The 27472-nt window shown below is 38.2% G+C and overlaps 1 long non-coding RNA gene across 1 annotated transcript; it reads right to left on the bottom strand.

Annotated features, from left to right (window-relative positions):
* On the bottom strand, positions 1-27187 carry LOC139363551 (uncharacterized). Its single transcript, XR_011624193.1, has 4 exons — positions 27156-27187; positions 11071-11234; positions 10074-10165; positions 1-214 (listed from the first exon to the last, which is right to left on the bottom strand). It is a non-coding gene; the product is annotated as an uncharacterized lncRNA (long non-coding RNA).
* Between the last annotated feature and the right edge of the window lie 285 nt (positions 27188-27472).

Here is a 27472-nt window from a genome sequence, read left to right as displayed (position 1 = left end):
TTAGGTCAACCTTTTATCAAGATACAAGATGGAAGGAAGTGTGTTTTCAATTAGTAAAACAATCGATGTAACACTTTTTCTTTACTTTGACCTTGGAGACTCTGACGACTGTGTCTTGGGATGGCAGCATGGGCGGCTGCGTGTGTGCTGTGGTGGGGTTCTGGAAGAAGTGGGGCCGTCGCATTTCTGTGTGTGCTCGCGCCAGCAGCAGGAACTGAAATATTCATATATGAAGAGTGTTAAAGTCAGAGCAAAGGGGCAGATCACCTACAAAGGGAACCCTATCAGGGTAACAGCAGACCTTTCAACAGAAACCCTATGTACCAAAAGATATCGAGAGGGTTCTGTATTTAGCATTCTTAGAAAAAAATTAATTCCAACCAAGTATTTCACATCCAGCCAAACTAAACTTCGTAAGCGAAGGAGATGTAAGATCCTTTTCAGACAAATGCTAAGGGAATGCATTACCACCAGACCTGCCTTACAAGAGGTCCTTAAGAGGGTGCTAAATATGGAAAGGAAAGACTGTTACCAGCCACCACAAAACACACTCAGGTACACAGACCATTGACACTAAAAAGCAACCACACAATAATCAACTAACAACATGATAACTGGATCAGATCTGCACATATCAATATTAACCTTGAATGTAAACAGGGTAAATTCTCCAAGTAAAAGGCACAGAGTGGCAAGACCCAACTATATGGTATAAAAACCCTGAAAGATAACCTTGGAGATACCATTGTGGACATAGGCCCTGACAAAGATATAATGATGGAGATGCAAAAGCAATTGCAACAAAAACAAAAATTGACAAATGAGTCTAATTAAACTAAGAGCTAGTGCATAGCAAAAGAAACTGCCAACAGAGTAAACAGACAACCTACAGAACGGGAGAAAATTTTTACAAACTATGCATCTGACAAAGGTCTACTATCCAGAACCTATAGGGAATTTAAACAAACGAACAAGCAAAAAAAAAAAAAAAAAAAAAGTATGCAAAGGCTATAGACAGATACTTTTCAAAAGAATTCATATATGTGGCCAAGAAGCATATGAGAAAATGCTCAACATAGCTAATCATTAGAGAAATGCAAAGCAAAACTACAGTAAGATACCATTTCACACCAGTCAGAATGGCTGTTATTATAAAGTTAGAAAATAACAGATGCTGGCGAGGTTGCAGAGAAAAGGGAAAGTTTATATGCTGCTGGTGGAAATGTAAAATCAGTTCAGCCATTGTGGAAAGCAGTGAGGCAATTTTTCAAAGTACTCAAAACAGAATTACCATTTGACCCAGCAATCCCATTATTGGGTGTATACCCAAAGGAACAGAAATCATTCTACCATAAAGACACCTGCATGCATATGTTCATCACAGCACTATTCACAGTAACGAAGACATAGAATCAACCTATATACACATCAACGGTAGACTGGATAAAGAAAATGTGGTACATGTACCCCACGGAATACTACATAGCCCCCAAAAAGGAATGAGATCATGTCCTTTACAGCAACATAAATGGAACTGAGGGCCATTATCCGAAGTAAACCTGCAGGAACAGAATAACAAATACCGCATGTTCTCACTTAGAAGTGGCAGCTAAACATTGAGAACACATGGACACAAAGAAGGGAACAACAGACACTGGGGCCTACTTGACTGTGGAGGGTGGGAGGAGGGAGAGCATCCAAATACTATGCTTATTACCCAGGTGATGAAATAATCTGCACGTGACACCCCCGTGACACGCAATTTACCTATACAACAAACCTGCACATGTCCCCCTGAATCTAAAACAAAAGTTTTTTTAAAAGAAGAAAAATCTGCAAAAGATTAAAATGGATACTTTCCCAAAGGGGATCTAAGGAGACACTTCAAAAGGTGTTTTGAAGTGTCTCCCCCTGCAGAAATGCACTCATCACTCCCCCTGCAGAAATGCACATCAAATACACCTTGAAATACAACCACGAAGCCATTAGAGAAGCCACAGTGACAACCGCTGACCATCCCAAGGGCTGTAGAAAATGTGAAGCAGTTGGAACACCCGAGAGTGCTGGTTGGAATCAAAATGTCACAACCCGCAGGGAGAATAGTTTGATTGTTTTGTTATCAATGCAACTGGCAATGACCATGGAACTGACTTTCCCACCCTAAGATAGTTGGTCTGGAGAAATGAGAACTCACGTTGACAAGAGCTAAGGGTAACAGTTTCTAGCACCTGTCTTCACCATCGCCAAAGTTACAAAGGACTTTAACAACATTCAGCGTTGAATAGAAAGACAAACTGTGACCCATTCTTACAATTAGATGCAACTCAGCAATGGGATGGGATTTTCCTCTGTAAATTCACTTCCAAAAAGTGATTCAGTTGTTGGAACAACTGATGGTGTGTTTGGAAAATTAGTTGGTGTTCAAGTCACCTTGGGACTGTAACTCTTAGGAAATATACATGGGCATCAAGAATATCTCATCAAAATGAACTTTCCAATTGAGATGTGTTGTGACTGTGAAAAACACTTTGGATTTTGAATACAGAATGAACAAAAGATTCTAACATCTTTATCATTGTGATGCAGATTGTATTTGTAATGATCACAGTTTGACTTCTTAGGTTAATAAAAATGTTAGAAAAATGAAAAAACATGTATTTCACAAAGTTCAATTATGACAGACATGAGAAATATTTTATGTATTTGCCAATAACCATGCCATGTCAGAATTAACGTTCTTTACAACTATTTTAAATAATAATAAAGCATTTATGCCAATGTAATAACCCATTTGGGTCATTTCTCTACATGCATTGCATGAAAACATTAGGACCTACAATGGTCTCATGACATCACTCTAGGGCAGTGGGAAACTGATCTGCAAATGAATCAGAGAAGCCAGTAGAAAACTCCCCCAGCTCCAGGGCCTTATTGATGAAGTGGTCTGGGAGAACCAACTGCCCCCTGAGAGGGCCGTGGAGGCAGAGTCCAGATGGACCAGGAAGTTTCTGGGAAGCAGCAGGAGAGCCTGAGGGCGGGGAGCTTTGCTGTTGACTGACAGCTCAGCCCAGGGATCTCCAGCTTTCTCAGGTGTGACTGCATCCCTCCCTGCTTCATCGACTTTGCTTCCTTCCACGCCATTCTTCTCTTCTTGACCCCACCTCAGCTTCTGCCTACTGGTACCTGTGAAACTTACAGTTGTTCTTTTTCTTATTTTCTTGTGTTGTTAGTTTTGTGCTGCTCATCGTATTCACATTATTAGTGGAATATTACCTACCCCACCACTGTCCTCTTCTAAACCTCGTGCACCCCCAGACTCCTGTGTCTTTCATGTTGAACACTCTGACTTCATGGTAGGCTTGAATTCCTGCTCTTCCCTCTTCCTCCCTAATGGGTGTGTTCATCTCCTCTATCATCTTTGCATCAGTTTTTAATTTTGCCACATTACAGTATTTAAATCCATTTGCCAGAGAGAGGGGAGAAGATGGCTAAATAGAAATAGCTCCAGTCTGCAGCTCCCTGTGAGACCAATGCAGAAGGCAGGTGATTTCTGCATTTCCAACTGAGGTACCTGGTTCATCTCATTGGGACGAGTTAGTCAGTGGGTGTGAGATTGTATTTTTAGAAAACCCATTGTCTCAGCCCAAAAACTCCTTAAGCTGATAAGAAACTTCAGCAAAGTCTCAGGATACAAAATCAATGTGGAAAAATCACAAGCATTCCTGTACACCAACAATAGACAAGCAGAGAGCCAAATCATGAGTGAACTCCCATTCACAATCGCTAACAAGAAAATTAAATACCTAAGAATACAACTTACAAGGGACGTGAAGGACCTCTCCAAGGAGAACTACAAACCACTGCTCAAGAAAATAAGAGAGGACACGAACAAATGGAAAAACATTCCACGCTCATGGATAGGAATAATCAATATCGTGAACATGGCCATATAGGCCAAGGTAATTTATAGATTCAATGCTATCCCCATCAAGCTACCACTGACTTTCTTTGCAGAATTAGGAAAAACTATCTTAAATTTCATATGGAACCAAAAAAGAGCCCGCATAGCCAAGACAATCCTAAGCAAAAAGAACAAAGCTGGCGGCATCATGTTACCTTATTTCAAACTATACTACAAGGCTGTAGTAACTAAAACAGCATGGTACTGGTACCAAAACAGATATATAGATCAATGGAACAGAACAGAGACCTCCAAAATAACACCACACATCTACAACCATCTGATCTTCGAGAAACCTGACAAAAACAGGCAATGGGAAAGGATCCCCTATTTAATAAATGCTGCTGGGAAAACTGGCTAGCCATTTGCAGAAAACAGAAACTGGGCCTTTTTCTTACACCTTATATAAAAATTAACTTAAGATGGATTAAAGACTTAAATGTAAAACCCAAAACCATAAAAACCCTAGAGGAAAACCTAGGTAAATACCGTTCAGGACATAGGCATAGGCCAAGACTTCATGTCTAAAACACCAAAAGCAATGGCAACAAAGCCAAAATTGACAAATGGGATCTAATTAAACTAAAGAGCTCTGCACAGCAAAAGAAGCTATCATCAGAGTGAACAGGCAAGCTACAGAATGGGAGAAAATTTTTGCAATCTATCCATCTGACAAAGGGCTAATATCCAGAATCTATCAGGAACTAAAACAAATTTACAAGAAAAAAACAATTCCATCAAAAAGTGGGCAAAGGATATGAACAGACACTTCTCAAAAGAAGACACTTATAGGCTAACAAACATATGAAAAGAAGCTCATCATTGCTGGTTATTAGATAAATGCAAATCAAAACCACAATGAGATACCATCTCAAGCCAGTTAGAATGGCGATCATTAAAAAGTCAGGAAACAACAGATGCTGGCAGGGATGTGGAGAAATATGAACACTTTTACACTGTTGGTGAGAGTGAAATTAGTTCAACCATTGTGGAAAACAGTGTGACCATTCCTCAAGGATCTAGAACCAGAAATACCATTTGATCCAGCAGTCCCATTACTGAGTATATACCCAATGGATTATAAATCACTCTACTATAAAGACACATGCACACATATGTTTACTGCAGCACTATTCACAATAGCAAAGACTTGGAACCAACTCAAATGCCCATCAATGATAGACTGGATAAAGAAAATGTGGCACATATTCACCGTGTAATACTACGCAGCCATTAAAAATGATGAGTTCATGTCCTTTGCAGGGACATGGATGAAGCTGGAAGCCATCATTCTCAGCAAACTCACACAAGAACAGAAAAGCAAATACCGCATGTTCTCACTCACAAGTGGGAGTTGAACCATGAGAACACATGGACACAGGAAGGGGAATATCACACCAGGACCTGTCAGGGGGTGGGAGAAAAAGGGAGAGCATTAGGACAAATACCTGACGCAGGCAGGGCTTAAAAGCTAGATGACGGGTTGACAGGTGCAGGACACCACCATGACATATGGGTACCTATGCAACAACCTGCCCATTCTGCACATGTATCCCAGAACTTAAAGGAAAACTAAAAAAAAAAAAAAAAAAAAAAAAAAAAAAGAGGGGTAGTTATCTGGGAGATGGCAAAGCTTTACTTCAAAATCCAACTCTATCAATAATAACAATAAATGGATTAAACCTTTTAATCAAAAGGGAGAGATTATAAAGTTGGATTAAAATGTGCAATTGTATGCAGTCTATAGGAGGCATACTTTAGATTCAAAGACACAGAGAGATTAAAAGTTTCCAGATGAAAAAAGATACATTATGCAAGAGCAGCTGTAAGAAAGCTGGAATGGCTATAATTATAGCCAACAAAATAGATTTTAAAACAAAAAAAAGTTACTAGAGGTAAAAAGAGACATTTTATAATGACAAAAGGGCCAATTCATTAGACACAAAACAATTATAAACATATGTCTCCTATTAACAAGATACATAAAGTAAAAACAGACAGACATATAGGGAAATTAGACAATTCAACAATAATAGTAGATAATGTCAATACCTCATTTTCAATAATGAATACAATAACTAAACAGAAGATCAACAAGGAAATAGAAGATTCGAGCAATACTATGAACCAACTAGACCTAAATTAAGACATCTATCAAATATTCCACCTAATGACAACAGAAAATATGTTCAAGTACACCTGCAATATTGTCCAAGATGAACCACGAAACAAACTTCAATAAGTGTAAAAGGATTGAAATAGTATAAAGTGTGTTTTCTGACCAAAAGGGAATGAAATTAGAAATTAATAATAGAAAGAAATTAGGAAAAGCCACCAATATGTAGAAATTAAACAATATACTCTTAAATGATCAGTGGGGCAAAGAAGAAATCACAAAGAAATTTTGAAAATAATTTGATATAAATGAAAATGCAGACACGACATGCCAAAATCTATGAGATGCAGCTAAACCAGAGCTTGGAGGGAAATATGTAGCTGTAAATGCCTACATTTTAAAAGAAGAGACTAACATTAGATAAATGGTAAAGTAGGTGACTCCAAACTACCATTCCTCTATAGAAACACAGAAAACGAGCGGTAACCGTCGGACCAATTTTTTCAGAATCTTAAATACGGTCAACGGTTGCAGCAACCAAACTAATGCTGAAACAAGAAGAAGACATCTTCAAAACAGTAGAAATATTTTGTGACGTTTACTTGCTCTTGACCCGCCACCACCCTCTGCGGAAGCAATTTTGAAATAGCAGCATCTGTGTTCCCAGTGCAGGACCTTGGTCCCTGGTTCCAGAGGGACCAGAGCATGCCTGACTCACAAGTCGTTGTGTGTGTCTGTCTTTCCTGTCTGAAGGCTACTTGAATGACTTATGCAAAGCATACACCTTCGTTTCGCCTCACTTGAAACTCAAGCCAGAAAATCGGTGGACATTGCAGAAACACTGCAAAGCAACTAATGATCCATAGATTCCTGGGACAGAAGGGTTACTAGAACTGACAAATGATTTTAGCAAGATTTCAGATACAAAATTAATGTACGAAAATCAGTAGCCTTTCCTCCCTCCCTTCCTTCCTTCCTTCCTTCTTTCCACTCTTTCTTTTCTTTCTTTCTTTCCTTTTCTTTCTTCCTTCCTTCCTTCCTCTTTCTTCCTTCCTTCCTCCCTCCCTCCCTTCCTTTCTTCCTTCCTCCCTTCCTTCCTTCTTTCCACTCTCTTTTTCTTTCTTCTTTCTTTCTTTCTTTTCTTTCTTTCTTTCCTTCTTTCTTTCTTCCTTCCTTCCTTTCTTCTCTTTCTTTCTTCTTTCTTTCTTTGTTTCTTTCTTTTTCTTTTCTTTTCTTTCTTCTTTCTTTTCTCTCTCTCTCTCTTTCTTTCTTTCTTTCTTTCTTTCTTTCTTTCTTTCTTTCTTTCTTTCTTTCTCTCTCTCTCTCTCTCTTTAAATTTCTTTCCCCCTTCCTCCTTCCCTCTTTCCCTTCTTCCTTCCTTTCCTTCCTTCCCTCCCTCCCTCCCTCCCTCCCTCCCTCCCTCCCTTCCTTCCTTCCTTCCTTCCTTCCTTCCTTCCTTCCTTCCTTCCTTCCTTCCTTCCTTCCTTCTTTCCTTCCTTCCTTCCTTCCTTCTTTCCTCCTTTTTTTATGAGGCAGGGTCTCACTCTGTTGCCCAGGCTACAGTGCAGTGATGCAATCATGGCTCACTGCAGCCTCAACCTCCCCAGACTCAGGTGATCCTCCCACCTCAGCCTCCTGAGTTGCTGGGACTACACAGTAGCATTTCTATATACCTGTAACAATCAGTCTGAGCATCAAACCAAGAACACAATCCCATTTTCGATAGTCACACCAAAAAAAAAAAAAAAAAAAAAAAAATTAGCTAGGAATACAGCTAACCAAAGAGGTAAAAGATCACAACAAGGAGAACTACAAAACACTGCTGAAAGGAGTCACCAATGACACAATAAGTGGAAAAACATCCCATGCTCATGGATTGGAAGAATCAATATTGTTAAAATAAACATACTTCCCAAAGGAATTTGCAGATTCAACAGTATTCCTATCAAACTACCAATGTCATTCCTCACAGAATTAGAAAAAAAATTCTAAAATTTATATGGAACCAAAAAAGGGCCCATGTAGCCAAAGCAATTCTAACTAAAAAGAACAAAGTTGAAAACATCACACTACCCAACTTCAAACTATCCTACAGGGCTACAGTAACCAAAACAACATGGTACTGTACAAAAACAGACAAATAGAAAGTGGAACAGAATAGAAAACTCAGAAAGAAAGCCACACACCTACAACCATTTGATCTTTGACAAGGCAGACAAAAACAACAGAGAGAGAACTTCCTATTCAGTAAATGGTGCTGGATAAACTGGCTAGCTATATGCAGAAGAATTTTCCATACACAAAAATTAACTAAAGTTGGATTAAGGATTTAAATGTAAGACCTCAAACTGTAAAAATCCTAGAATACCTAGGAAATATACTTCTCAACAGTGACCTTGGCAAGTAATTTTTGGCTAAGTCTCTAAAAGCAATTGCAACAAAACAAAATTGAAGAACTGAAAACAGAGCTACCATTCAACACTGCAATCCCATTATTGAGTATATACCCAAAGGAATATAAATTATTCTCCCATAAAAACACATGCATGCATATGTTCATCACAGCACTACTCACAATAGCAAAGACATGAAATCAACCTAGATATCCATCACCTGTAGACTTGATTAAGAAAACACGATACATATACACCACGGAATACTACTCAGACATATTACGGAATGAAATCATGTCTTTTGCAGCAACATGGATGGAACTGGAGGCCATAATCCAAAGTGAATTAACATACAAGCAGAAAACCAAATACTGCACATTTTCACTTACAAGTGGGAGCTAAACATTGAGCATGCATGGACATAAACATGAGAACAATAGACGCTGAAGACCACTAGAAGTGGGAGGGAAAGAGGGAGGTGTGAATTTAAAAATGACGTATTGGGTAATATGCTCACTACCTGGGTGCAATACACCCATGTAACAAACCTGCTCAGGTACCCCTTGTATCTAAAATAAAAGCTGAAATTTCAAAAAGAAGAAAATTAGACTGGGCACGGTGGCTCACACCTGTAATCCCAGCACTTTGGGAGGCCGAGATGGGCGGATCACGAGGTCAGGAGATCGAGACCATCCTGGCTAACACGGTGAAACCCCACCTCTACTAAAAACACACAAAAAAATTAGCCAGGCGTGGTGGCGGGCGCCTGTAATCCCAGCTACTCAGGAGGCTGAGGCAGGAGAATGGCGTGAACCCGGGAGGCGGAGCTTGCAGTGAACCGAGATCGCACCACTGCACTCCAGCCTGGGTGACAGAGCGAGACTCCATCTCAAAAAAAAAAAAAAAAAAAAAAAGAAAATTGACGAAGATTAATCATTGGGTTAAAATATCAAGGTTCCTTATACTAATTATTTGTAAATTATTTAATTAAAATAATGTACTTGTTGTAGTTTACAAACTAATGGGCAATTAACCTGATAGACGTTTCTTGAAAGAAGACATCAAAATGAGCAACAGGTATATTTTTAAAATGCTCAACATCACTAATTATTAGGGAAATGCAAATTAAAACCTCAATGAAATATTACCTCATACCTGTCAAATGGCCATTATGAAAAAAAATAAAAGACAGCAAGTGTTGGCAAGAACGTGGAGAAAAGAGAACCCTTGCACACTTGATTGCTACAGTCATTATGGAGAACAGTATGAAGTTTCCTCAAAAAACTAAAAACAGAATTACCATGTAATCCAGCAATCCCACTTCTGGGTACATTTCCAAATGATTTGAAATCAGTATGTCAAAAAGATGGCTCCTTGCCCATGTTCACTGTGGCATTCTTCACAATATCTGAGATATGAAATTAACCTAAGTGCTTTTCAATGGATGAATGCATAAAGAAAATGTGGTATACATACACAGTGAAATACTATTCAGTCTTAAAAAAGAAAGAAACCCTGTCATTTGCAGCAACATAGATGACCCCTGAGTTTATGCAAAGTAAAATAAACCAGACACAGAAACACAAATATTACGTGGGCTCACCTGTATGTGGAATCTGCAAAAGTTGAACTCACAGCAGAGAATAGAATGGTGGTTACCAAGGCCTGAGAGTCAGGTGAGGTATGGGAAGGGCACTGGGGAGATTTTGGTCAAAGGACACAAAATTTCAATTAGACAAGAGGAATAACTTCAGGAGATCTATTACACAACATATTGACTATAATCAATAACAATGTATTGTATTCTTGAACATTGCCAAGAGTAGATTTCACGTGTTCTCACCACCATGCACAAAAAGTAAGTATGTGAGCTAATGAATGTGTTAATTTGCTTGATTCATGCATTCCACAATTTGTATATATATCAAAACATTATGTTGTACACCATAAACATATGCAGCTTTTATTTGTCAATTAAAATAAAAAAATAAAAGAAAATAAAAATACAGAAATTTCAAAGAAAATAAATTTAAATTGTCTAAATTATGTCTAAAAACAGTCAGTGCTTTCCTAGAATTCTTTCTATTCACATATAAATATTTATAATACAAAAACTGTGCTATCATTTGTCAGCATCAGTTATCACTGTTATCTTTGGTGATTTTTCCTTATCAATAATATTATTTTGTAACATAAATTTTAATGACTGCAGAGTGTTCTATTGTATAGAGGAAACAATTTTGGGGGGATTGTATTCTGTTCCAAAGTCTCTATTATAAGCACTTAATTTGTTTATTAATAACACTGTGCTAAATTTCTTGTTCATTCATTTTCCCTACATTTTCTAATGTTTCATTTAAAAAGAATTCCTATATATGGAATTTTACAATCACACATATGCACTTTTAAGAGTTTTGATACAAAATGACTTGTCTTCAAAACTTTGCCTCTGTTCTCATTTCAACCTGCAGGTTGAAAGTGGCCTTTTATACACAGAATGGCAACCTTTGAAATTAGCATTAGGAATGTGTCTCAGTGAAGACAGATGCATACAACAACAACAAGAAGAAACAGTATATGGCTCTGTGGTATTGACTCACATATCGAAGAGCAGGGTAGGAGGTGATTCCAGGGTTTATCACTAAGGACACAGGATCGTTTCAGCTGCACTATCTTCAGCCGACACTGGCTAGCTCCTCTAATGGACAATTTCAAATGCCACTTGCAGACGAACATTCCAGAAAAGAAAGAATTTGTATCCTTTCTGCAACGAGATAGCCTTTCCCTAGATGTTTTGACAAACTTTCCCCCACAGATGATAGATTGATTTATGTACTAGACCCTTCCTTAGCCAGTAATTGATCATGAGAATGGAACCGCTGTAAATTACTTCTACTGGGTCAGAATGCAACCGTGAGGCACATGGGAAAGGAGAGGCTGAAGCAGGCACAAAACTTCACGAGCTTGTGGGGTCCATTTAACCAGTGCAATAAATGGCAAACCACAGCCCCTTAAAGAGTACCAGTGTGATTCGGTTTTGTTCCAAAAGGAATAACTAACCTATCTGCAAAGATACTAGGAGAAGCATGACCATTGCCACTGCAAACCACAAAATTGCAAATATCATTACAAAGAAGTTCTCACATCCCAAAATAGGCCTTGCTTTATCATCGAATCTCCTTTGAACATCACCCTTGAACAATTTCATCCGATTCTGGCCCTCTGAAGAACTGTGACTACAACAAAGTACTGATGGAACAGACTTCAACTGCCCTCACTGTGTTCTTACGCTTCTCTAGTAACAATTATCATCTCAAAATGTGAAAATCCCAGTAGAAGCAATGTAGGAAAACTCTGTGGGAATGGGGTGGAGGGGGAGTTGTCTATAGTACCCAAATATTATCAGGGTCCTTCTATTGAATTGTGGGCAGTCTCTTTCAAAGGCTCCTCTCAACCACATAAATCCTTTCTCAGATGAGGTAAAGCATTTGGATAGTTCCTTCTTAAGCCATTCTCAGGACTGATATAGAGGCATTTACTTTATTGACAATTTTAATAGACATAGTAAAAGCTGATATACTGGCAACATATTGACCCAATATCTCTATTAATTGGCACATTTGAATTTATAGGAAAAATAATAAATTATGCCTATAATGACTGTAGACAGAGGACAGCAGGGAGTAGGCTGGAAAAGTAAAGTGGTCAACAAAATCATCCTCCAGACTGAGGAAACATCAGGGAGGTGCAGTCTTTGATGTGAATATCTTTATCTACACATTTACCTTAAGTTTATGTGAGTCCTTATGGTTATATGAGTCTCTTGAAGGCAGCAGATATTTGGTTGGTGGTTTTTTATCCATTCTGCCATTCTGTGTCTTTTAAGTAGTGCATTTAGGCCATTTACATTCAACATTAATATTGAGATGTGAGATACTAGTCTATTCATCGTGTTAGCTGTTGCCTACTTTTTTTTATTGTGTTATTGTTTTATAGGTCCTGCGAGATTTATGCTTTAAGGAGGTTCTATTTTGGTGTGTATTGAGCTTTTGTTTTAAGATTAGGACTCCTTTTAGCATTTCTTGTAGTGCCGGTTTGGTGCTGGCAAATTCTCATGGCATTTGTTGGTCTACAGACAGTATCATCTTAAATGATCCATTTCTTCTTCATTTCACTGATTCCCTTCCACTGAACTAGAAATTAATACTTTCAACCACAACTAAAATACACTTTTGTCCCTTAATCTTACCATTTTACTGGACCTATGTCCTTACACATGAGAGACTAAAGGTATACAGATTAAGTCTGAGGACTTATTCCATCAGGCTCAGTGAGACTGAGTTGTAGTATTAATATCATTATTATTAGTTTGTATTCACTAAGCACCTACTAGCAGCTTTTTACCTGTGGATAGTGGAAAGGGCATTAAGTTTACAATGAAACTGACAGAAAGACCATAAATTCTGATGAATTCTAGTTATAATGTTTCAATATCCTCTCTTCCATTGTCCCCAGGGATTTTCAGCTTATCCCATGTCCTTTTGAACATTTTCTTCCCTGGTAATTGTTGGATGCCACTAAGGAAGTCCCTCATGAATTTTATGGCTCGTACACAATCTCTTACACAAGTCCTTTCTGGCCATCTGAACTTAGGAGTGGTATCAGGTAAACATTTACCTTACAGAAATCCAAGTATGTACGTTTATTTAAATGCATTATAGATAAGAAAAACTGAATTTTTATACACACTTTATTAAATATTATTCATACATATATTGCATACATTTATATTTCATGTAATTTGCAAATTTATGTATATTATTTGTGAGTGATTTAAGGACTTGGAACAATTATTTTCAATACATGAAATTTCTGCCCACTGTTGTCTTTAAACTCTAATGCTCTGTGAGAAATGATTCTATTCTGTGAGCTGGAGTCACAGGTCCAAATTCCGTTTAGTTCTGGGAAATGAATTTAACCTTCTTGAACTACAATTTTATATAGGCTTAAGAGTGTGGAAAATTTGAGTCCACATAGTGCCAAAAGCTAAGTCATAACCAGTCAGGAAATAAATGGGCTGAATATTGTCCATGGGACTAAATCTATAGATCACTGGGCTCAGTGTCTGTCTGTAGATATATGAAAACTTCTAGTTCTTCCTACACAGTGATGCCAACTCACCATTTAAAAATGCCTCTACAACTGTGTTCCCCTCAGAGACTCTTCCCAACTCTGCCGTCTCTCCTCTGTGCCCAGCCCACATCCACCGGCGTGGGCTTCCCCACTGACCTCTGTCCAGTCCCTTTACTAAGGCCTCAGTAACACATGAACACACTTTATCTTTATTCTGGCGACTGAGGCTGGATTTAAAATTTATCTCAGCAACATATTCTATGGCAGGGGTGCCCACAATGGAAGAAGCAGAATTGTCTTGGGCCACTCATAAAATACACTAACACTAACAATAGCTGATGAGCTAAAAAAAAAAAAAAAAAAAAAAAATCACAAAAAAGTTTACAAATTTGTGTTGGGCCACATTCAAAGCCATTCTGGGCCACAGACTGAACAAACTGTGTACCCAGAAACCAGAGATAATCCCCACAAGCCTACCTGAGCTTCTAGAATATACAGCTTCTAAAAGGTAAGGCCCTGGAGTCCCCACCTATGGAGAGGTTACATTAATAGTCTGGTGATACATCTTCTTCCAGATGAAAGTTTACAATATTCTGTTTGGATAGTGTTATCTCCCTTCCTCCATGCATTCAATGTAAAAATTCTTATCAGTAGAAAAAGGAAAAAAATGGCATATCTATATCTTGTCTTTTTTTTTTATTATAGTTCACCACACACTCGCTACCAGATCAGCCTTTATGAACCAGAATTTGCCTCAGGTGCAGTTCTCAGTTCCCCTTTACCTACAGAATAAAGCCCCTAACTTAGCGAGGAAAATCATCCTTCCCAGATCCAGCCCTTCTCTGGATTCCCAACCTATATTTTCAGGAACCCCCTTCATGCATTCCAACCTCCAGCTACATTTCCAAAGCCTGTCCATCTTCCCCATCATTGTCGTCGGACTAAACTTTCACGGACCCTCATTGTCACAGCTGCAGCTTTCCCTAAGAGCTGCCTCCACCCTCACCACAGCCAACCCCTCTCTGGAATCCTCCTCCCATACACACATACCACCTTTCTAGCATACGCCGGATTCTGCCACTGCCTATTTGAAGTGCTGCAGACCACCTCCATCTCCTACTGCAAGAGTCATCAGCTCAGCCCAACTTCCCTAAGCCCTGATGACCCAGCCCTCATCTGTCTCTGCCACCTCCTGTCCTCACTGTCACTGTGCTCTCCCTTCACCACCAATATTGTGACCGATGAGCCAATCCCCACATACTTTAACTTTCTCTGCCTTGACTTTTTTTTTAAATCCTCCTTCAACTTTCTCTGCCTGGAAGTTCTTCTGCTTTGGCCAATATGAGAAACTGTCATATGTTTGTCATATGGCTCATAACACATGCCAACTACCTGGCAAAACCTTTCTAAAAAGTCGATTCTCATTTCTCATTGCACATCCCTCCATGGTAGCAGAGGCCATATTATGTCTACCTTTATATTTACAATCTCTTTGTAAATCATGACATGCTGAATAGAATTACTGTCTCATTTATGCCAGTGCCATGAACCCTTAACACACACTGTAAACACTCAGGCCTCGTCACATGAGAGAACAATTGGGTATAGAAACTTAATATTATTCTCCTTTATGTTAGCAACACATTTGCTTACCCTGGTCTGGATCCACTGAATGTTATTTACCCCATTGCCACACACCTGCCCAAATCCTAAGCATCATTTAAAAACTAGGTCAAGTGTCTCACTGCAGGGAATTTTCCTTGTTCCCTCAAAAACAAAGTATTATACTGTCCCTGAATTGCTTTACTCAGTTTTCTTTCCTGTAAGGTTTCAATTCCTATTTTACATTAATAAAGATTTAGATCTGTATGATCCATCTTCATACGTAAGTTATTTCAGCTCAGTTTCCATATCTACCATGTGTTCTATCCCTCAGTAGGTCCACTATTCCCTAGAAAACTACAGCTCTAACAATCTCTTGAGGAAATCAACAAATACTGCAAAATATCCTGATTACAGATTTTGAGGACAGCAAAAATGTGAATGAATGCCTGTATTATGCAATTTTTGTAAGATTACAATCACCACTGTTGATGACAACAATTTTACATTTAGCTTGTATTTAGTACTTGCTTCATTTGTTTGTCAATCAACTTGGGCTGAAATCTGAAAATTATCCTTCCTGCCATTAATCCACTCTCCAAATAATTTCTATGACTCAAATTCCAGGGATTGTAATTTCTTAAACTGGATCCTTCCAGATCAATTTTCTAATGGCCCTCTTTACCTCTTTGTTCCTCAGCGTATAGATTAGTGGGTTCAAGGTGGGGGTAACAATGGTATAAACAAGAGCAAGGACCTTTCCCTGGGTCTGAGAGTAGTTACTCTTCAGCTGAAGATACATGAACATGATGGTTCCATAGAAGACCAAGACCACCACCAGGTGGGAGGCACAAGTCCCAAAGGCCTTCTGCTGACCTTCAGCAGACTGCATCTTCAGCACAGCTCTGGCAATGCAGGCATAGGAGGTGAGGATGGTGCACACTGGAAGGGCAAGGATGATCACACGAACAATGAACATCTTCAATTCAGTTGGGCCGGTGTCCACGCAGGACAGCTTGACAATGACCAGGACCTCACAAAGGAAATGGTCCACATGGTGGTGGCCACACAGAGGCAAAATGATAGTTAGTGAAGACTCAAAGAGAGAGTTGGCAAACCCAGAAAACCAGGACAAGGCTGCGAGAAGGTGGCAGATCTGTTGGTGCATGATTGTAACATAGCGAAGAGGCCAGCAGACGGCAACATAACGGTCCACAGCCATGACAGCAAAAAGCACACACTCTGTGGAGCCGAGAGCCAAGGCGACAGAATACTGAGCCATGCAGCCTACGTAACTGACTTTCTTACTCGCTCCCCAGATGTTCACCAGCATCTGAGGGACAATGCAGGTGGTGAAACACATGTCCAGAAATGAGAGGTTTCGGAGGAAAAAGTACATTGGGGTGTGGAGCCGGCTATCCAGCAGGGAGACCAAGATGATGGCTGTGTTCCCCATGAGTGTCATGGTGTAGAACCCGGAGACAAACAGAGAAAGGATGAACTCAGCCTGGGGATATTCTGAGAAGCCAACTAAGATGAAGTCTTCCCCTGAGCTGTCATTTATTTTCATCATCTGCTTATTTTGTAGCACTTGAAATAAAATCAAGTGTAATCTATATATTGTCAAAACAAAATTTAAAAAGGAGTTAGTCAATTTTTATGTAATAGTCACTATCATTTCATAGGTTTGCAAACAAATCTAAATAATAGGAATTCAAATTTCCTGGTGTACAAAATCCAATGTCACAAAGAATGTAAAACTTAGAGTGAAGTAGCTTTATAATTATTACTGCTTAACACTTTTAGACAAGTGAGCTCAAAACATTTTAAGAATAATAAAGATAAAATAAAATCAATTTTATAGACAACCAGTACTATAGTAAATAGATGTGGCAAGAGTGGACATCCTTGTCTTGCTCCTGATGTTACAGAAGAAGCTTTCAACTTTTCACCACTAAGTATAAAGTTAGCTGTTAGCTTGTCATTTATGGCTTTTATTGAATTGAGCTACATTCCTTCTTCACCTTATCTACTGAGATTTTGTATCATAAATGGACATTGAATTTGCTCAAATATTTTTTCTGCATTTAACATGATGATCATATGGTTTTATTCTTCATTCTGTTCATGTGGTGTATCACATTTATAGATTTGCATTTTTTGAAAGATCAACAAAATTGACAAACCTTTAGCTAGATTAAGAAAAAGAAAAAAGAAGACTCATGTAAAATCAGAATGAAAGAGGAAATATTACAGTCAATATCACAGAAGTAAAAAAGGATTATAGGACAATACCATGAACAATTGAACGCCAATAAATTAGGTAACCTAAAGGAAATGAATCAACTCCTTGAAACATACAACTTACCAAGACTGGATCAGCAATAAATAGAAAACCAGAACAAACCAATAGCTAGAAAAGAGACTGAATCAGTAATCAAAAACTTTCCAACAAAGAAAAACTCAGAACTGTAAGGCTTCACTGGTGATACTCTACCAGATATTTAAAGATAAATTAAGAACAATTATGCTCCAATTCTTCAAAAAATAAATAAATAGGAGAGAATGCTCACAAACTCATTCTATGAAGCTAGCATTCTCCTAATATTAAAGTCAGACAAAGTCACTAAAATAAAAGAAAACTATAGAATAATCCTGATGATTATTGATGCAAAAACCCTAAAGAGATATTAGCAATCTGAATTCAACAGCATATTTCAAGTATTATACATCATGATCAAGTTTTATTCCTGGAGTGCAAGGATGGTTTAACACTGGAAAAGATATAAAAATTAATCAATGTAGTATGACACATTAATAAAAGACAAAACTACGTGATCATCACAACTGATGCAGAAAAAAGCATTTGACAAAAGATAATTTTCTTTTCCTGATAAAAACAATCAACTAGGAATAAAAGGAAACCACTTCAACATTATAAAGCCATGTATGAAAAATGGACAGCTTACATCATACTCAATGTTAAAAGACTGAAAGTTTTTCCTCTAAAATCAGGAACAAGGTGAGGATGTTGGTTCTCACCACTTCTGTTCAATATGCCACTGGGAGTCCCAGCCAGAGCAATTAGGGAAGAAAAAGAAATAAAAGATACCCAAATTGGAAATGAAGAAGTCCAGCTATCTCTGTTCACAGATGATATGATCTTATATGTAGAAAGGCCCATAGTGTGCAAATACACACAGTTAAAATGAATAAACAAATTCAGCAAAGTTGAAGAATAAAAGATCAAACAAACAACAAACAAAATAAAAGATCAACAAACAAGAATAAAAGATCAATTGCATTTCTATAGACTAATAACAATCTAAAAAGTAAATTAATAAAAAAGTTTATTTAAAATAGCATCAAAAAGAATAAAATACTTATAAATAAAATTAAACAATGAAGTGAAAGACTTGTACACCAAAAACTACAAAATGTTGAAAGAAATAAAAGAAGACACAAAGAAAATACATCCCGTGTTCATGAATGAAAGGCTTAATATTGTTAATGTACACACTATTCAAAACAATATATTCAGTCAATATAGGAATGATTTCCTATCAAAATTTCCTATCAAAATTCCAATAACTTTTTTGCAAAAACAGAATTCATCCTAAAATTTATGTAGAACTTCAAGAGACCCTGAATAGCCAAAACAGTCTTGAAAAGAAATAAAGTTTGAGGTCTCTCACTTCCTAATTTCAAAAGATATTGCAAAGCTACAGTAATTGAAACAGCATGGTACTGGCATAAAGATAGACATACAGACCAATGGACTTGGATAGAGAGTCCAGAAGTAAATCCTACTGTGCAGGAAGACAGATCTCAGCATTGCCTTGGATGACCCAGTTCTGCCTACTCCTACTTGTATTCTCACAATAACTGTAAAATGAAACATCCTGAAATTAGAAGGACGTGTTTGGAAGAATCTAGACAGTGTTATCATTCCTCCCACAAAAGGATATTTTACAACAGTTGCGCTCAGCGATCCAAGATGCACCCAGAGGTATAAATTCAAGGTGGACTGTTTTAGTCATCACTCAGCTGAGATAGAGAGTGAAATGTGCAAACAAAATTTTATCTGTTCTGGGAAGATTTCCTAAGTTTGAGGGACCAGCACACCACAGATTCCAGCCTTCTGTTTATCCTTGCTTGCTATCGGTTAATAGTAAAGTTGTTTTACTTAGTGTATTATAAGAGTGTTCTGTCTCACCACGCTCATACTCTGGCAACTGGGTTTGAGTAAAACCTTTTGCCAGATTTAGAAAACTTTGCAGAAATTGGCAAGGTGTTTAGTCTTCAGCTGGGATTGATACTAGTGTACAGTATTCTGCTTAACATCACACATATGGTCAGATGATTTTGGACAAGGGTGCTGAGAGAGACAGGACACTGTCTTTAAAAAATGATACTGGAAAAACCAGATGTTTATGTGCAAAAGAATAAAGTTGAATCCTTATTTTACACCACATGTAAAAATTAACTCAATATTGATTAAGGACATAACATAATACTAACAAACCAAATTTAGCAGCACATCGAAAAGCTTATCCACAATGAACAAGTAGTCTTTATTCCTGGACTGCAAGGTTGGTTCAACATATGCAAATTAATAAATGTGAATCGTCACATAAACGGAACTAAAGATAAAAACTACATGATTATCTCAAAAGATGCAGAAAAGGCTTTTGATGAAATTCAACACTGATTCATGTTAAAAACTTTCAATAAACTAAGTATTGAATAAATACACCTCAAAGTAATAAAAATCACATACGACAAACCCATAGCCAACACCATACTGAATGGGCAAAATCTGGAAGCATTCCCCTTGAAAACTGGCATGAAATAAGGATGCTCTCTCTTACCACTCCCATTCAATATAGTACCAGAAGTCCTGGCCAGGGTAATCAAGCAAGAGAAACAAAAAAAGGGCAGCCAAATAGAAAAAGAGGAAGTCAAACTATTCCTGTTTGTAGACAACATAATCCTATATCTAGAAAACCCTGTAATCTCAGCCCCAAAGCTTCATAAGCTGATAAACAACTTGAGCGAAGTCTCAGAATACAAAATCGATTTGCAAAAATCACTGGCATTTCTAAACACCAACAACAGTCAAGCCAACAGCCAAATCAGGAACAAACTCCCATTCACTATTACCACCAAAAGAAGAAGATACCTAGGAATACAGCTAACTAGGGAGGTGATAGATCTCTACAAGAACTACAAATCACTGCTCAAAGAAATCAGAGATGATGCAAACAAATGAAAAAAAAATCCATGCTCATGGATAGGAAGAATCAATATAATTAAAAAGGCCATACTGGCCAAAGCAATTTACAGATTCAATGCTATTCCTATTAATCTGCCATTGAGATTCTTCACAGAACTAGAAAAAACTATTTTAAAATTCATATGGAATGAAAAAAAGAGCCCAAATTGCCAAGACAATCCTAAGCAAAAAGGACAAAACTGAAGGCATCACACTAGCTAACTTCAAACTATAGTACAAGGCTACAGTAACCAAAACAGCATGGCACTGGTACAAAAACAGACACTTAGAACAGTGGAACAGAATAGAGAACTCGTAAATAAGCCCATACACCTACAACTATCTGATCTTCGACAAACCTTACAAAAACAAGCAATGGAGAAAGGATTCCCTATTCAATAAATGGTGCTGTAATAACTGGCTAGCCATATGCAGGAGATTGAAACTGGACCCCTTCCTTATACCATATACAAAAACTAACTCAAGATGGATTAAAGACTTAAACGTAAAACCCAAAACTATAAAAACCCTGGAAGACAACATAGGCAATAATATTATGGACTTAGGTATGGGCAAAAATTTTATGATGAAGACACCAAAAGCAATTGTAACAAAAGCAAAAGTTGACTAATGGGATCTAATTAAACCAAAGAGCTTCTGCACTGCAAAAGAAATTATCAACAGAGTAAATAGACAACCTACAGAATTGGAGAAAATCTTTGCAAACTATGCATCTGACAAAGGTCTAATATCCTGCATCTATAAGGAACTTAAATTTACAAGAAAAAAAAACCATAACCTAATTATAAAGTGGGCAAAGAATATAACAGATACTTTTCAAAAGAAGACATACATGCAGCCAACAGGCATATTAAAAAAAAGCTCAACATCACTCATCATCTGAGAAAAGCAAATCAAAACCAAAATGAGATACCATCTCACACCAGTCACAATTACTCTTATTAAAACGTCAAAAAATAACAGATGCTGGTGAGATTGTGGAGAAAAAAGAATGCTTATCCTTTTGTGGGAGTGTAAATTAGGTCAGTCATTGTGGGAGTGTAAATTAGGTCAGCCATTGTGAAAGACAATGTGGCAATTCCTCAAAAACCTAAAGACAGAAACGCCATTCCACCCAGGAATCCCATTATAGGGTATATACTCAAAGGAATATAAATTGTTCTATTATAAAGACACATACATGCATATGTTTATTGCAGCACTATTCACAATTGCAAAGACATGAAATCAACCAAAATGTCCATCAACGATAAACTGGATAAAGAAAACGTAGTACATATATACCATAGAATACTATGCACTCGTATAAAAGAATGAGATCATATCCTTGGCAGAGACATGAATGGAGATGGAGGACATTATCCTTAGCAAACTAACACAAGAACAGAAAATCAAATGCCACATGTTCTCACTTATAAGTGGGAGCTAAATTATGAAAACTCATGGACACATAGAGAGGAACAACACATACTTGGGCCTATCAGAGGGTGGAGGGTGTAAGGAGATAGAGGATCAAGAGAAATAACTACTGGGTGCTAGGCTTAATACCTGAGTGATGAAATAACCTGTACAACAAATCCCCATGCCACAAGTTTACTTGTGTAACAAACCTGCACATGTACCCCTAAACTTAAAAGAAAAAGAAAAAGACCCCCATACTATGAAATTCTTAGAAGAAAACAGGGGAACATCTTCATGGTGTTGGATTTGGCAACGATTTCTTGAATATGACACCAAAAGCACAAGCAACAAAAGGAAAAATAGACAAATAGAACTACACCAGACCTAAAACTTCCATGCATCAAAGGACACAATCAATAAAGTGATTGTACCTGGTGATCTGTGAGCTTTGTCTGTAGCTGGCATGGCCAGGATGTGAGAAGCAGCATCCTGGGGCAGCATAGGGCAGCAGCACCGTAGGCCTGGTTTTCTTTCCTTTCTCTTCCCCAAATCAATCTGTCCTCTTGGGCCCCTCAGCCTTTTCCCCATTGTCTTGAATATTAGCACTTGGCTCCCTTTTAGTCATGCTAATCTTTCTAACAAGTGGTTTCTCCTCAGCCTGCTTGAATTCCTGAATTCCTATTAAATTCCTCTTCTGAAACTGCTTCTTCCTTCTTGACCACATAGCCAGGCTGTGAATTTTCCACATTTTAACATTCTGCTTCCCTTTTAATTATAAGTTCCAACTTCAAGTTATTCCTTTGCTCCTATATCTGATTGTAGGGTGTTGGAAGAAGCTATGCAACTTCTTGAACACTTTGTTGCTTAGAAATTTTGCCAAGCATGGTGGTTCACGCCTGTAATGCCAGAACTTTGGGAGGCCGAGGTGGATAGATCACCTGAGGTTAAGAGTTTGAGACCAGCCTGGTCAACATGGTGAAACACTGTCTCTACTAAAAACACAAAACAAAATAGCTGGGTGTGGTGGTGCATGCCTGTAATCCCAGCTACTCAGGAGGCTGAGGCAGGAGAATTGCTTGAGCTGGGGAGGCAGAAGGTGCAGTGAGCCGAGATCACGGCATTGCAGTCCAGCCTGGGCAACGACAGTGAAACTCTGTTACAAAAAAAAAGAAGAAAGAAAGAAAGAAAAGAAAAGAAAGAAATTTCTTTCACCAGATACCTTATGTCATCACTCTTAAGTTTAGCCTTCCGCAAAGTTCTAGGACATGGACACAAAGCAGCCAACTTCTTTGATATAGTGCAGCAAGGGCAACCTTTGCTCCAATTCCTAATAACTTTCTTATTTCTGTCTGATACCTCATCAGCCTGGCCTTCATTGTTCAAATTTCTATCAGCATTTTGACTACAACCACTTAACCAGTCTCTAAGAAGATCCACATTTTCCCTAGTCTTCCTATCTTCCTATGAGCCCTTCAAACTCATCCATCCTCTGCCCATTACCCAGTTCCCAAGCTGCATCCACATTTTTAGGTATCTTTATAGCAACACCCCACTCTTGGTACCAATTTTCTGGGTTAGTTCATTTGTGTTGCTATAAAGAAATGCCTGAGGTTGAGTAATTTGTAAAGAAAAGAAGTTTATTTGGCTCAAGGTTTTGCAGGCTGTACAAGAAGCATGGCACCAGTATCTGCTTCTGGTGAGGACCTTAGGAAGCTTCGACTTATGGGGGAAAACAAAGGGAAACCAACGTGACACATGGTGAAAGAGGTAGCAAGAAATATGTGAGGCTCTTTTAAACAACCCGGTCTCACATGAATTAGTAGAGAGAGAATGCATTCATTACCACAGGGAGGGCACCAGCCATTCCTGAGGGATGTGCCTCCATGAACCAAACACCTCCCACTAGGCCCCAACTCCAACCTTGGGGGTCAAATTTCAACGTGAGATTTGGAGGGAACAATATCCAGACTATATCAAGGGGTTAATATCTAGAACATATAAAGTACTCCTATGACTAAATAACAACAAAATAACCCAACTAAATAATGGACAAAGGATTTGAATAAACATTTCCCTATAGAAGATATATAAATGGCCAATAAGCACAAGAAAAGATTCTAAGTATCACTAATAATTAGAGAAATGCAAATAAAAACTACAATGAGATATCACTTCATACTTGCTAGAGCAGTTACTACCAAAACCAGAAAATAAATGTTAGTAAGAATGTGAAGAAATTGGAATCCTTCTGCATTGCTGTTGGGAAATCCAAAATGGAGCTGTTGCTTTGGAAAAAAGTAAGACAGTTTCCTCAAAAAATTAAAAATAGAATTACCATATGGTTCAGCAATCTCTCTGCTGGGTATATGCCCAAAATAATTGAAATCAAGGACTTGAACAAATACTTGCACACCTGTGTTCATTACAACATTATTCATAATATCCAGCAGGTGGAAACAGCACAAATATTTATCAACAGATGGACAAATAAACAAAAATGTGGACTACTCATGCAATGAAATATTACGCAGCCTTCAAAAGGAAGGGATCCTGTCACATTCTACAACACGGATTAATTATGAGGACATTATGTGTAGTGGAATAAGTCAGTTACAAAAAATGTATACAGCAATCAATTTTATAGAAGCAGAAAGAATGATAGTTATTAGGAGATAGGGTAGGGGAAATGGAGAGTTATTTAATGTGTTGTAGAGTTTCAGCTTGTAAGATGGAAAAGCTCCGGAGATCTGTTACACAACAGTGTGAATATATTAACACTACTGAACCATACACTTAAAATGGCTAAGATGGTAAGTTTAGTGTTATGTGTTTTTTAACCTCAATTAAAAATTAAAGTTAAAAAAATTAGAGACAAAGTTATTTGGAGATAGAATAGAATTTGTTTTATTAAAATAAATCATTCTAAATGAATAATTATTTGCTGCATCTCTCCCCACCCAAAACAATGTATATTTTGAGAAATGATCAATGTCAATGGAGGCAGGGTAATAGCACCTCCTTTCTAACAAAAAATATAGTAACACTTTTTCGATATATCTATGTAGGTTATTTGTAGGTGTTCAATTTCAGTATCTTCTGTTCCTATTGTTTTTGAGATCTCTCCTCCATTAAAGTAGCTCATGTTAATATTCCAAATCTGTGACTTTTTTCTACTTCACTTTTATTTCTTTTTTCTTTTCTTTCTTTCTTTCTTTTTTTTTTTGTGAGATGGAGCCTCGCTCTGTCACCCAGGCTGGAGTGCAGTGGTGTGATCTCAGCTCACTGCAACCTCCACCACCAGGGTTCAAGCAATTCTCCTGCCTCAGCCTCCCAATAGCTGGGACTACAGGCATCTGCCACCACACCTGGCTAATTTTTGTACTTTTAGTAGAGACGGGGTTTCACCATGTTGGCCAGGCTGGTCTTGAACTCCTGACCTCAGGTGATCCGCCCGCCTCAGCCTCCCAAAGTGCTGGATTACAGGTGTGAGCCACCGCGCTCGGCAGATCCCTCTCTTTTGATGATGCCACTGCCTCACCTTTAAATGCCCTCCCTCACTCCATGGAACCACGCCCGCAGCTACTTTTCTGTAATTGCCTCTTCTCTCAGTCAAATACATCTTAAGTTTACCATATCCAGATTCCTTTGTGCACTTTAAACACCTTAGAAAGCACAGATAGCAAAAACAGAGTATTACCATTTCTCCAAAATTGATCCCTACATAAAAACTAAAGCCAATTTTAAAATGCATTGCTGTGGACGTGAATTTATTTCTTCATTATTGCTTTTTAAAATGCTTCTGCTGCTCCCAAGTTTGTCTTCCTAGATCAAAAGAAAATGCAGGATTGCCTCAGACCAACAGGCATTCCAGAACCTGCCCAATCTACTCTTGGTCGGCATCCAAAAATACATGTACCATCCAAGGAAATGCTGAGCTGGTGATCACCGGTTAGGCTGAGACTCTTTTTGTAGCAAAGATTGACATGCTATGTCATGGTGACTGGTGGAACTCCATCTTCCCTAGAGAGCTGGCTGTTTGCCCAGAAATGAGGTATGCTTTTAACATTAGTAGGACAGAAGCACCTGACTTACTGTCACGTTATGTTGACATACTGATCTGTTCTACTGATTTAATTACACACTTGTGTTTTTCTTATCAACAGTCACTCATTATAATTAGTATGATTATCTAGGGCAGAGTCGCCCAGTGGCAACAATGCCAGCAAAATATGTTGTTAAAATTTTTCTAATAACCACATTTTAAAAGGTTAAAAAAGTAAATTAACAATATATCTTATTGAATTCAGTATACCCAAACTATTAATTCAACATGTCTGAATACAAAAAATTAATGAGGTGTTAATTTCGTACTGTCTAAACTTTAGGATTTATTTTATACTTACTGTACATTTCAAATCAGATGCTAATTTTTTATTGGCAATACTTCATCTGTATTTAGATTGTATAATAATTACACTTGAAAACATAGATTTACTCATCCCAGTTGTTCCAAGCACACTTTTTTTTCCAGTAGATGAATTGAGAATCAGTTTTTTAACTTAGGTTAAATTAAATAAAATTCAAAACTGGGATTCCCTGTCAGTCTCAGTAGTCACATTTCAATCTCTCGAATATTGGACAGCACAGACACACATCCTGTTCCCTGAATGAAGAATAAATGAGGTAGTCTGCACACCTAGCCCTTTTTTTTAGAGATATGTAGCTAATTTATTATTTTTTTGAGATATGTAGCTAATTTATTTTTTTTTTGAGATATGTAGCTAATTTATTTTTTTTTTTGGAGATATGTAGCTAATTTATTTTCTTGGAGCACACTGCTGAGCCGTCCTTTTCAGGTGCATGTGCAGATTTGTCACATGGGTATATTGTGTGATCCTGATGCTTGGGCTTCTATTGAACCCATCACCCAGCCAGCCAACATAGTATTCAATAGGTAGGTTGTTTTTTTTTTTTTTGAGATGGAGTCTCGCTCTGTGGCCCAGGCTGGAGTGAGTGGCGCGATCTCGGCTCACTGCAAGCTCCGCCTCCCGGGTTCACGCCATTCTCCTGCCTCAGCCTCCCGAGTAGCTGGGACTGCAGGCGCCACCACCACGCCCAGCTAATTTTTTGTATTTTTAGTAGAGACGGGGTTTCACCGTGTTCGCCAGGATGGTCTCCATCTCCTGACCCTGTGACCCGCCCGCCTCGGCCTCCTAAGGACTAGGTAGTTTTTAAACACTTCTCCCCTCCCACCTGCGGCAGTCCTCGGTGTCTGCTGCTGCCGCCTTTATGGCCCTGCGTACCGGATGTTTAGTTCTTACTTGGAAGCGAGAACACGTGACGTTTGGTTTTCTGTTTCCGGGTCAACTCACTGAGAAAAACATCCTCCATCTCCACCCGTGTTGCTGTAAAGGACATGACTTCATTCAGGATTTTTTTACAGCTGTAGAGTACCAAGTTTTCTTTATCCCGTCCACTGCTGATGGACCCCTGGGTTCATTCCATCCATGTCTTTGTGAACAGTTGAGCCCTTCTTTCACCGTTGTTTTTGGTTTGTGTGGACACCAGCA

Source organism: Macaca nemestrina, chromosome 6, assembly GCF_043159975.1.
Source record: "Macaca nemestrina isolate mMacNem1 chromosome 6, mMacNem.hap1, whole genome shotgun sequence".
Classification (NCBI taxonomy): Eukaryota; Metazoa; Chordata; class Mammalia; order Primates; family Cercopithecidae; genus Macaca; species Macaca nemestrina.
The sequence above is the reverse complement of the archived record's forward strand: the minus strand, read 5'-3'. Positions and strand labels throughout refer to the sequence as shown.